The sequence below is a fragment of the Gracilinanus agilis genome, chromosome 4 (genome assembly GCF_016433145.1).
Source record: "Gracilinanus agilis isolate LMUSP501 chromosome 4, AgileGrace, whole genome shotgun sequence".
Taxonomy (NCBI): Eukaryota; Metazoa; Chordata; class Mammalia; order Didelphimorphia; family Didelphidae; genus Gracilinanus; species Gracilinanus agilis.
This window is the reverse complement of record NC_058133.1, coordinates 198170584-198182859: the sequence shown is the minus strand read 5'-3', so window position 1 is coordinate 198182859 and position 12276 is coordinate 198170584. Positions and strand designations below refer to the sequence as shown.

At 39.6% G+C, this 12276-nt stretch overlaps 1 protein-coding gene across 1 annotated transcript in view; it reads left to right on the top strand.

Annotated features, from left to right (window-relative positions):
- The window catches only part of LOC123245357 (speckle type BTB/POZ protein), a 92497-nt gene that overhangs the window by 4916 nt on the left and 75305 nt on the right, over positions 1 to 12276 (top strand). The window contains exons 2-3 of the mRNA XM_044674220.1: positions 4873 to 4945; positions 7360 to 7507. The gene's annotated coding sequence lies outside the window, so the exon portion shown is untranslated. The remainder of the gene's footprint in view (positions 1 to 4872; positions 4946 to 7359; positions 7508 to 12276) is intronic.

The window sequence follows — 12276 nt, the reverse complement described above, 5'->3', positions numbered from 1 at the left end:
TGAAAATAATCTTATCTCTTTTTTATAATTGAGGAAACTGAGGCAAACAGAGGTTAAATGACTTGTTCAGAGTCACATAGTTAGTGATCATCTGAGGCTGAATTTGAACTCAGGACCTCCTGTCTCCAAGTCTAGTGTCCTATCCACTGTGCCACTTTTCTGACTAGTTGCTGAAGTCTCTTAAAATTCTCAAAATCTGTGATTCTAGTCTGTCAAGTGATGTTACACATTCACATTATGTCTATTGTATTTAACGGATATATCTTTTTTTGTAAATGGCATTGATTTCTTGGGATTTGATCATATCTTGGGATGATTTCTTGGGATCTTGAAACAAAGATTCTTTTTATTTAGGTTTTTGATATTTATTTTAATGCTTTTGATGTGTATTTGCAGATTTCTAATATAATCCAGCTGCTTTTATAAGAGACTGTAAAATTTCTAGTTTTAGGAATTTAACCCATGTTTGGTCCCAGTCATTTAAGTATTGCCATGGAATCTTTGGGGAAGTAAGGTATGGACCTTGTTGTGAGGTTTACCTAAAATCCCCCAACTTCCCAATGATCTTACCTTTTAGCATGGACAGACTTCTGGGAAGAAGACTGAGAAGCCATTCATGGACTATATGAGTGGTTAGGAGAGAGAACTTGTGGAATTTGCTGAGAGTAATGCTGGTGTGGAATGATGGAAAGAAATGATGGAGGTGTTAGAATTGTGAGCTATGCACAGGAATGGACCTTTGTTGCTGCCCAGGTATGATCCCGGAAGAGTTAAGATGGTGACCTGTGGCCCTAGGTCATTAAGAGACCTCAGCTTGCTTAATAGCTCCTTATTCCTTTTCCTCTGCCCACCCATAGGAATGCAATTCCTCCCAATGTTAATTATAATCTCCAAACTTCTCCTTTTTCATTTATTCTCAACAGTTTCTAGAATCTGCTGGCAGATGGGAGGGCAATACAGGAAAAGTGTCAGCTTCCTCATTTCACTTTCATGTCTGATTACCTAAATGATCACAGGATTTCTTGGCCATCCATATTGATCCTACTTGGTTGTTATATGCACAGCTCAAAAGGGAAAGAAGCTTTTTGTTTTTGACAGGAGACTTTTATTCAGCCACAAACTGAGGGATAAGTGTAGAAGGTTAGGGAGGTGGGTTAGAGATATGTATAGAGACAGAGAAACAGAGAAAAAGATATAGAGACAGAGAGATGAGAGAAATAGAAAGGCTAATATTTTTTTTCTCCATAAGCCTACAGGGGTACACATGAGTTCTTAAACTAATAGAAATACTTCTAGACCTGAAATTGCTAGTTTAAGCAGCTGCATGCTGAGAATGGAACAGAGAGGCAGCTAAGTGGCACAATGGATAGAGAGCCAGTCTTTGAGTTGGGAGGATCTGGTTTCAAATCTGGCCTTAGATACTTCCTAGTTGTGTGACCTTGGGTAAGTCACCTAAACACATTTACCTAGCCCTTGTTCTTGCCCTTGCCCTAGAACAGTGATGGTGAACCTATGGTACAGGTGTCTGCCACCTCTCCTACCCCAGAGTTTGTTTCTAGAAGGCAGAGGGACTCAGATGGAGCTGCTCCCTTCTTCTCCACCATGTTTGATGACATTTTTTCCCATCCCCTGCCCCTCTGCCCAGCAGCCCAATGGGAAAGCACAGGGGGTAAGGTGAGCAGCTCACAGGCAGCAGAGCTAGAGGGGAGCCAAGCTCTCAGGTCACTCCCCTCCCCTTCTACACTAACTGAGGACATTCCTCAGTTCACCTGCCCCTCTGCCCAGCAGCCCAGTGAGAGTGCTTCTTCCCTCCTCTTTGTAAGGTAAAGGATGGAATGGCAGGCATTCAATGGGGAAGAGGGGTACTATGGTACATGGTCCGGGGAGGGGTGGGGCAGGGCCTGGCATTCCATCTCTAAAAGGTTTGTCATCACTGCCCTATAGCTATTACTAGGATAGAAAGTAGGAGTTAAAAAAGAAGTGGAACAGAAAACAGCTACTTTCGTCTGAGAGGCTTTGGGTGACTAATTTCTCTATACTACAAAGTAATGCTTTTCTAAGAGGTGGGAGAGCTCCCCATATGTGCTATAAAAGGCATATATGGCAGCTCTAGATAAAAGTGCCTGAAGTTATCAGTGTTTGGCTGGAGCAACTTGCTCTGGTGAGTCCCCTTTGATGGTTTTTAAAAGAAAATTTAATTGAATCAATTGGTTTTTTCCAAATGAGGCCACATGAGTGTGACAGAAGCATTCACTTTTCAGTGACTTAATTCTGATAAACAAGGAATGACTGGTTATAGAAGTACAAGTATGCAAATATTATTCTTTAAGTGAGTGAGTACCTGGTTTCCTGCACACATTTACTTTGAGAACCACATCCTTTCAGAAGTCTGTGTGTGAACTTAGAAGCTTTAAGCATGCCCAGTTGAACAGAATGGGAAACTTATGGGAGATCATAAGGAAAAGGAGATCAACTGTCTAAGAATGAGTTAGGTATGCAAGGTAATCAGCTGGTGGCATGAGAATCTGGTCTTGTAGAGGTTTCCCATCCTCTTAAGTTATGAACTGCAGTGTCTCAGCAGCCTTTGGATATTGAGGAGGTAACTGAACCAAGACTGATTGTAGATACCAATAACCGCTAGCACTGAAAAACTACCAGAAGTTTTAGAGTAACATTGTCCTACTCAATCATTTAATCATTAATCATTTATTATTTATTTTTAAAACCCTTACCTTCCATCTTGGACTTAATACTGTATATTAGTTCCAAGGCAGAAAAATGGTAAGGGCTAGGCAATGGGGGTTAAGTGACCTGCCCAGGGTCACACAGATAAGATGTATCTGAGGCCAAATTTGAATCAAGGACACTCCCCCCTCCCCCATCTCTAGGTCTGGCTCTCAATTCACCAGGCCACCTACCTGCCTCCATTATCAAGCATTTATTTATTAAGCACCTATTATGGCTGACTAGGTACCAAGGATACAAAGTCAAAATTATAAATCAAGGAGCTTATATTTTACACAAGAAGGTAACATGTACACATAGAACTAGATACAAAGTAAATACAAGATTATAAAAAGACCAGATATTCTAAGGGGGGAAAGTGAAGAGAAAATGCATTTTTTATTTAAGCAAGGGTAAATTCCCTGTGCCTGTAGGGAGGCAAAAGGTGAATTGTCCTGTTAGGAACAACAAGAAGGCCAATTTGGCCATAATATAGAACATGTGAAGGAGGATAGTGTTTAACAAAACAGGAAAGGTAGGCTAGGATCAAATTAGGAAGTATGTTGAATGCCAAACAGGACTGTTTTGTATATACTCTTAGAAGCAATAGGGAGTTGCTAGAATTTCTTGAGCTGGATAGTGACATGGTCAGACTTGTACCTTAGGATTTTGGTATTTGTTTGGCAGTTAGGTTCCACAGTGTCGGAAAGACTCAGCTTCCTGATTTCAAATCTGGCTTTAGACACTGTGTGACCCTGGGCAATTCATTTAACTCCATTCGCCTCTGTTTCCTTATCTGTAAAATGTACTGAAGAAGGAAATGGCAAGCCACTCCAATATCTTTGCCAAGAAAATTCCAAATGAAGTCATGAAGAATTGGATGGAACTGAAAATTACTCAATGACAAGAACAAAATCTGTTTGGAGTTATGAATTAGAAAGAAGAAAGTCTTAAGATAGGAAAAACCAATTCTGAGGCGGTTACAGAAAAGAGTAAAGGGCTTGAACAATGCTGGTAGCACCCAATAAAGAGAAGGGGATGATTGCGCTCTAGGATTGGGAGGCCTACAGCATACATGCAATCATAACTTGGGTTAATTTGGTTGTAAGGCAGCCTGTCCTTAATGAGCAGGCAGATTAGCTATTTCCTCCCTACTTGCTTTGTTATTTATCTTGCTCTGTTTTGAGTAAACACTTCACTGGATTTATATGCTTCCAGGGTGTCCAACAAATGACGTAGAAGAAGACTAGAAGGTCCTGAGTGGTGGATTTGATTGACTACAAGAACAGACTTAGTAGTTTCAGAACTAGGAGCTGAGACCAGAGTAGGCTATCTACTGATGATAACTAAAGAAATAATTTCTTTTTTTCTTGACCTGTCCACTTTCCCCACTGTCCCCTGTTCACTATACCTCTTGGGAGGTCCTAAGACATATTTCCTCTGAAATTCCCCTCCAAGGATACTCATCCCCTGATGAATGTGGAAAATATTGGAGGTCCTGTTTCCGTGGTAAAAAATTGTTTCAGACCAAGCCCTGAAGCCAAATTTTCTTTTGTAGGTATAGAAAAAAAACCTAGAATTTGGAGGCTAAATGTTTCCAAATTTAAAACGGTAGCTTAAAATAGACCTTACTTCTTATAAAATTTTCACACCATTCAAATATCATTATCTGGAAAAGGAAAGCACCGGGACATGTTTCTCTGCTGAGTTTTTAAGGGTTAGGTTTTGGCCCAGGTCTGGTACCTTGCGTCCTCGTCCACCTTACCCCGCCCCGCACGCGTCCCCCTTCTAGTTCCTGCTTTTTCTTTTCTTTTTCTTTTTTTCCTGCCTCCTCCCTCACACCTCCCTCTCAGTTTCTGCCGGCCTCGTCCTTCAGCTCCCCGGGACTGGGCGAGAGGGCGTGGAGCGCAGGCGCATTAAGACTAATGTGAGGAAGGCGTTGGAGAGGATGCGGGGGGCGGAGGGGGGGGGCGCGCAAAGTAGGGGACGGAAGGGAAAGGGTGGGAGGTGCCACTTGGGGGCGGGGCAGGGCGGGCACGCGCTCTCTGGGCTGACGCACTGACGCCATGACGCCGGGCCGGTGTGTGTCCGTCTGTGTGTGTGTGAGTGTGCGCGCTCTGCGTGTTTGTATGTGTGTCCGCCCGGCAGGTCCCGGATGTTGCGGACAGTATGAGGTGAGCGCTCGGGGACGGGGACCAGCAGCTGTCGCGGCCGTTCTCAGGTGAGTGGGGGGAGGAGAGGGTGGGGGCTGTCCAGTCGGAGGGGGGGCGCCTTCCTAAGGGGCTGACTAGACACCCCTCCCCCCAACACTCACACATACATATACACACCCTTCCCTACCCCACACTGGGACGGTGGCGTGAATCTGACGGTTTATCAACCATCCGTCCTTTCCCTCCACTCTGGCATTGAATTCATGGACACTTGGCCCTCCCTCTTCCTCGTCCCCCTCCCCCCATTCACTCCCTTTGCCCCATCCCCCCTATGCCAAATAGTGAGCTGTCGCCGGAGGCGAGGGGAGATGGCAATACGCATGCGCGAGCGCTGCCAAGGCGGGGTGTGTGTTCGTTTGCCGTCTTAGGGGCGCATGCGCAGCACCGTGCTGCGGGGACCTGCTGGATAACGATCCCCCCTTATCCCACGTAGCCAGACTGTGGCTCGACCTGCTTGCTGCCAAATAGTGAGCTACTCCTGCTGTCCAAAGAAGAGAAGTTGGATTGTTTGAGGTGATCGAGGGACAAAGCGTTAGCTCGCTCCTGGTGCTGCAGCTGAGACCTCCGGGGTTACACGCACCGGTCTTTGGTGGCCAAGGCTTCTCCACACCTGGAATTACTTGCCATTGCAGCTGCTTTTTGTAGAATCACCTCCCCCCATCATAACGCTACACCTTTTGAAGTTATTACTCTGAATATTACGAACATCCTGCAAATGCAATTGTTTACAACTCCAGGGGACCAGTTCCTGAGGGGGTCAGCCGGTGTTCTTTTGGTGACTCCTCCAGGAACGAGGTCTGGTGGTTATGAATCAAGACACGATGAAATAGGTTTCCCCTAATATAAAGTACTTTCTTTTCTGTCTAAAGATAAACACACAAAGAATACCCTGAAATGTTTCTGTAGAACGGGAAGTCTTAGGCCATCTGAGCTCTCATTCCTGTTTTTGACACTGACTTATTTTGAGCCACTATTCATAATAGTATCTGCATTTAAGATTTATCTTTTAGTTGCACATTGTTGATGCTGACTAAATATGAAATTCTGAAGCAGTTAGAAATTATTCATTGAAAGTCTTTTGTGTCAGTTTTATTTTAAATAAAGGAAATAATGTTTTTTCCCACTTGTGGACTAGAGTTTAAAATAATAAATTCTCAAAGGCCTAATTCTGTTAGGGAATCATCAAGGCCCCATTTCCTTTCTGTTTGGCTATGTCATTGCTCTTTTCATTGCTTCAAAGTAGAACTGGACAGAGGTAAACCAGATGAAACTGAAACTGGTCAGTGTCAACTTGTTAGCAATTCCAGTAAGAGGTTAATGATAATGAAAGTGGAGATTGGAACATTTGAGGGGAGGGTGGGAGGGAGTTATGGCATTCTTGGTAGATTTCAGATATCCCTATTAACTTTTCTCCCTCATCTGAGTTAACCTTTAGCCATATTTTCATTCCTTTATATACTTTGTCACCTGCCTCTCCTATTATTCATTTATTAGGATTCAGTTGAAAGCAGTGGAGGGAATTGTTACCCTATTTTATACTCTAGAACTCTAATTACTGTGTTCTTGGTCCTTGTGGCTTTTTGTTTTCTAGCTTTTCTATGTTACCTCTGGTCTTTGCATAGTTGACCTCCCTTTAGTACTGTTACCTATCACCATGGTTACAGTTAGAACTGAAAAGTAAAGTCAGAGAGAAAAACTGAAGGCCTCTTGGTAGAAACATCACCTGGTGGTGGCAAACATCCCATCATCAATTGCATAACATCTTCTTTTCCATGAATCGAGACTGAGGGATTTAGATTGTGACATCTCTATAGACAAGTTCAGAGAGGATGATATTAACTTAGAAATTTGAAATGGAGCTTCTTGGAAAGCTCTGTTGATGAAACTTGATGATGTCAACTATCTGTATCAGGTACTGGTAATAATTTTAAATGAAAAGGATAGATATGAAGCACAATGGAGAACTATTAAAAGACCATTCTCATAGGAGGCATCTAGGTGCCTCAGTGGACTGAGAGCCAGACCTGGAAAGAGGTCCTAGATTCAAGTGTGGCCTCAGACACTTCCTAGCTGTGTGACCCTGGACAAGACGCTTAACCCCCATTGCCTAGCCTTTACCACTCTTCTACCTTGGAACTAATACACAGTATTGATTCTAAGATGGAAGGTAAGGGTTTAGGAAAAAAATGACCATTCTCCTTTGTAGGATTCTGTCATTTCAAGTGCCCAACTCTTTAAGTTGATTATAAACACATGCATATATATATACACATATATGTATGTATATACACACACACACATCAAGAGACTTTTATTTAAAATTTCTAAGTACTTTCTGTAGCTTGTTTTATCTGATATTGCTAAAATTTCTAAAGTTCATTGCATCTTGGATTTGTAGATAAGTGTTATCTTTGCTTTGCAGATGGGGAAGGCTGAAGCAAAAAGAGATAAAGTCATCTGCCCTGAACCACACAACAAGTCTTTCACAGAGTTGAGAAGACATTACAGATGTCCTGAATTCCAGTTCCTTGCTATAACCTCTACATTGTGATTTCTCCATGTAAACTCTTGTAAGACTGACTTTAATATTTATAATAATAGATTTTGGATAGTGCAGATTTATAATCATTTCATGAGAGCAAATCCTATTTGGGTTATGAAAGGCATTGATTTGGAAAAACTTAGGCTGGTTAATAAACCTTTATTAACTATTTCTGTGCAGAGTACTGTTACTTTGGAGGGATACAGCAGAAGTTCGTATAAATTCTTTCCTTTAAGAAGCTTACAGTCTGCTTTATGAGAGATAGACATATTGAATTATGGAACAATGAGAATAAGCAACAAGGCATGACAATAGCTTATACAATTACTGAAGAAAAACGGTGAAGTAGTAATTATAATGTATTGGTGTTCATCTGGGAGGGCTTCCTGAATTAAGTGAATTTTGTTTTAGCTATGAAGGAGGTGATGAATTTAGATTGATAGAGTATTATGAAGTTACAGAGAGAGGAATTTGCAAATTGTATGTTTTCGGGTTAGCTCTAGGAACTGATAGAGAAATATTGGGAGAATAATTGTTAGAGGATTTTTACTAAGAAATTTATTTTGAATGCTGTGGGCAATGTGGAACTCCTTTAGCTTTGAGCCATTCGATGACTTGATAAAATAGCTTCTGATAAATATATTATTTTTTTAAAATATATTTTTTGTTTTTATAGTGCCCAGTTTCCCCTCAATTCTCTTCTTTCCCCCAGAGAGCTGCTTCTTATGACAGAGATATTTTTCTAAAGTAAAAGAGAATGGAGAAAAAAAATTGACAAAATCAATGATACATTGAAAGACTATTGACATTATATTGTACTCCATATCTGTGGACACCTTTCCTATCATATCATACACACACCCCTACACAGGCATGAAGAGAGACATTTGCTCATATTTCATCTTTGGGGCTAAGATTGTTCTTTATAATTTCATTGTATTCATTTTCATTGTTTTTGGTGGTTATTCTTGAGGAAGATATATTTTGAATATGAGATTAAATTGGAGTATATGGGTTGAGCAAGGGAGAGACTTAAAGTAAGGAGATCAACTAGTACAGAAAAAATGTTGAAATGAGGTATTAAGGGTCTGGATTAAGATAGTTGTGGAAATGGAGAGAAAGTGACAATCGTGAAGGCATTTAAAAGTTTAATTATTTTTATTCATTTCATTAAATATTTCCCAATTTCATATAAAACTTAAAAAAAATTTTGAGTTCAAATTCCTTCTTCTTGCTGCCCCTCCTCTCTCTTTGAGAAGGCAAACAGTTTGATAATTGATACTATTTATAAAGTTGTGCAAAACATATTTCCATATTAGTTGTGTTGTGAAAGAAAATACCAAATAGTAAAAATGAAGAAAGTAGAAAAAAGTATACATTCAGAGTTCATCAGTTCTCTCTCTGGAGGTAGAGAACATCTTTTATCATGGGTATGAAGGCATTTTTTTTTTTTAAACCCTTACCTTCCATTTTAGAATCAATACTGTGTTTTGGTTCCAAGCAGAGTGGTAAGGGCTAGGCAATGGGGGTTAAGTGATTTGCCCAGAGTCACACAACTAGGAAGTGTCTGAGGCTAGATTCGATCTCAGGACCTCTTATCTCTAGGCTTGTCTCTCTTGAAGGCATTTTATTTTATTTTATTTTTTTTAAAACCCTTACCTTCTGTCTTGAAGTCAATACTGTGTATTGGCTCCAAGGCAGAAGAGTGGTAAGGGTGGGCAATGGGAGTCAAGTGACTTGCCCAAGGTCACACAGCTGGGAAGTGTCTGAGGCCAGATTTGAACCTAGGACCTCCCGTCTCTAGGCCTGGCTCTCAATCCACTGATCTACCCAGCTGCCCCTTGAAGGCATTTTTAAAGAAAGAAATGACAAAATTTAGTTGCTGACTGAATATGGAGGCAAAGAGGAAGAAACATTAAAATGAATTCTGAGTTTGGACAATACCTGAGTAGTATGGAAGAAATTGTGGTTTCAAGAGAGATTATGCATAGTTTTCTACATATTTCAGGTATTATTAGGGTATTTAAGTAGGTAGCTGAAGATACTGTCTAGAGAGAACAAGAAGACAGTACTGGAGATGGAAATTTGGGGAGTCCTCAGCACACAGATATTGATTGAAACCATAAAAATGAACGAATAGTTCTTGAGAAGAAAAACACAGGGTCAAAGACTGAATTTTGGGGTAGTAACCAAGGTCAAGGACAAGAATAATCACTGATGGAGACAGGAAAATAATTTTTAGGGGTAGTATCAAAAGAGATCAGTGTTACAGAGGCTAAGGAAAGAGAATGTTTCAAGAAGAAAGAGAGTAGGCAACATTGTCAAAGACAGCTAATGCATTTTTAAAAGAGGCAATTATTTAAAAAATGTCTTTTTAATCAGTTTCCCTTTATGAAAAAATGGAATATGACTCCTTTTTGAACTAAGTAAGCATATTCAGTCACTGTTGAAAATTATGTTAGTGGAAAGTTTTGCTCAGGGAGGTAATAATGAACAGTCTTATAAAGGATAACTGTATAAACTGAAAAATCAAAGAATGAAACTGTATTTAGGATGTAAATCTAATGGATCTTTAAATGTTTTTCATTCTTATTTGAGGAATGGTATGTTTGTTCAGTGTGCTACTGTATATATTATATACATATAATGATAGAGTCTCTAAAACCAAATACTAAAATTAAGGCAGGGATTTGTTCCCTATATTCTTGGCACCTGTTTCAGTTGTTTAACTCATCTTTGTGCAGCTATACTGATGTTTTGGACTTTAAAACTCATAGATTCTCTATACTGACCCTTGAAATAATGGCAATATTTTAAGAAAGTTATTATTTTGCTCCATTCCCCTCCAGACACTCTTTTCCCTTCTCCTCTCTTTCTTTCTTTTTTTCTTTAATTCTTCAAGGTTGATTTCAGAAATGTTAGGGAGATCTTGCCTATCATGTAGAAAACAACATTTTTGTTTTCTGAGAGGAAGGGTACTCATCATGAAATATAAAGTTCTATATTATTTTTGGAATCCATGTTTGGGGGAAAGGGAAAATTGGGATTGTGGTATAAGTTTTGGATCCCTAGAAAAACAGCTCTGTGTGTGTATCTGCAGGTGTATGCTTCTATATGTGTGCCTCTTTTCCCTTTCTCCACAGCTGTAATGTTATATAAGATTATGCTGTAATGTCTTGAGCTTTTTAACTAGTGGATTTTCCTCATGAAAAAGGAGCAAAATTAAAATTGTTCTTAATTAGGAATGATTTTATATAGGCCATACTATTTTGCGCATATTCTGCCTGATCTGGTGTTTGGAACAGGACTGAATGCTGCCAATTTCTAGTACGTACTATGTGAACTGAGAGAATTTTGGTGCATCCTAGTTGCATTCTGAAAATTCACCACACAAGGGAAGATAAGCACAACTGAGCCCTACAGGAACTCCTTTGTAGTGTTGGTGTCAGGGAACAGGACTGCCCTAGACCTTGGTTTCATCTGTTGTATAGTCTGTATGTGTAGTTATATTTTGGGTGGTCTCTCTCATTTGATCTGAAACACAGACATCTCTGTATGATAATGAGACATATTATTACAGGATTTTACTGTATATGTCTGTGACTCATCTTTGCTTACTTGGCCATTTCATTGTTTTACTTCTAGGCTCTCTAAGGTTCTTCACATCCTAGTTTCATAGCAATATTAGTCTTAAATAATGTTTGCATGCTTGAGCTTTTCTTTTTGTTTTAGGGGTTGGGAGATAATACTATGGGAATTCTAATACTATGTTTGCTAATAAGATTGAATTAAAGCTTCAAAAAGGATGCTTGGGGAAGATTATTTTGAATATCTGTTTCCCTTTTGGCTGTTTTTTGTTTTGTTTTTTTAAAGCTTTCAGCAGTACAGGAAAACAATTCCAAAACACAGGCTCTTTAAGGAAAGGTTTAGACCTTCATTCCTCTAGGACAAATATTTAAATAAAACTGACAGGAGTGACCTGGCTCCTCTGTGTGGCAGAGCTGGTAATACAGCCTTGGGAAGATTGGGATAAGTTAAATGCTAACCTTCATAGTGAGAATTAGGCATTCAAACATTAACCCTTCCCTGGCTTTTCAACCTGCTGCTCTCTTGGCTGTTGGAAGGGTGAAATTGCTTTTTGCTGGCATAATTTTAATTGTATTCTTTGTCTCAAGGAAGAACTTGAGATATTTTTATGTAAACTCTGAACTATTCATATGGTTTTTAGTCAATACATGTCTTCCATTTCTTAAATTAGGTTCTATGTGGTATTCATTCCTTGCTATTTAAAAGTGGCTAGGACATTAACTTAGCCATGCAGAACAGTGCTTTTGATTAGGATAACATGTTGCATGGAGGAAAATGTACAAATCAGTTAAGCAGCCTTTTTATTCTGGCTCTAGTAGTGCATTCCATTTCAGAAAATTTGGTTCAAACAAAAACCTAACCAGTTGTGTATTATATTTTCATTTTATTATTATGAACTTGACAAAGGTAGTCATATATATATATGTGCATATACACATATACACAGGTTTATACACACACATATGTAATTATCTCAAATGAGGAATTAAATCATATTGACAAATTTTAGTGAAAATAAATATTTACAGTATAAAAGGTGCTAATATTGGCTCCCTGCCCCCAATTAACCCTTGAACTAGAAACTTCTCATGAAATCAGGCTATTGTTCTGAGTGAGCCTGAAAATCCCAACAAATATTCAGTCATCAGCATTGTTGTAGAGATTGCCTCTTTCACAGAGGCATGCTATCCTGATGCAGTATAGGACAAC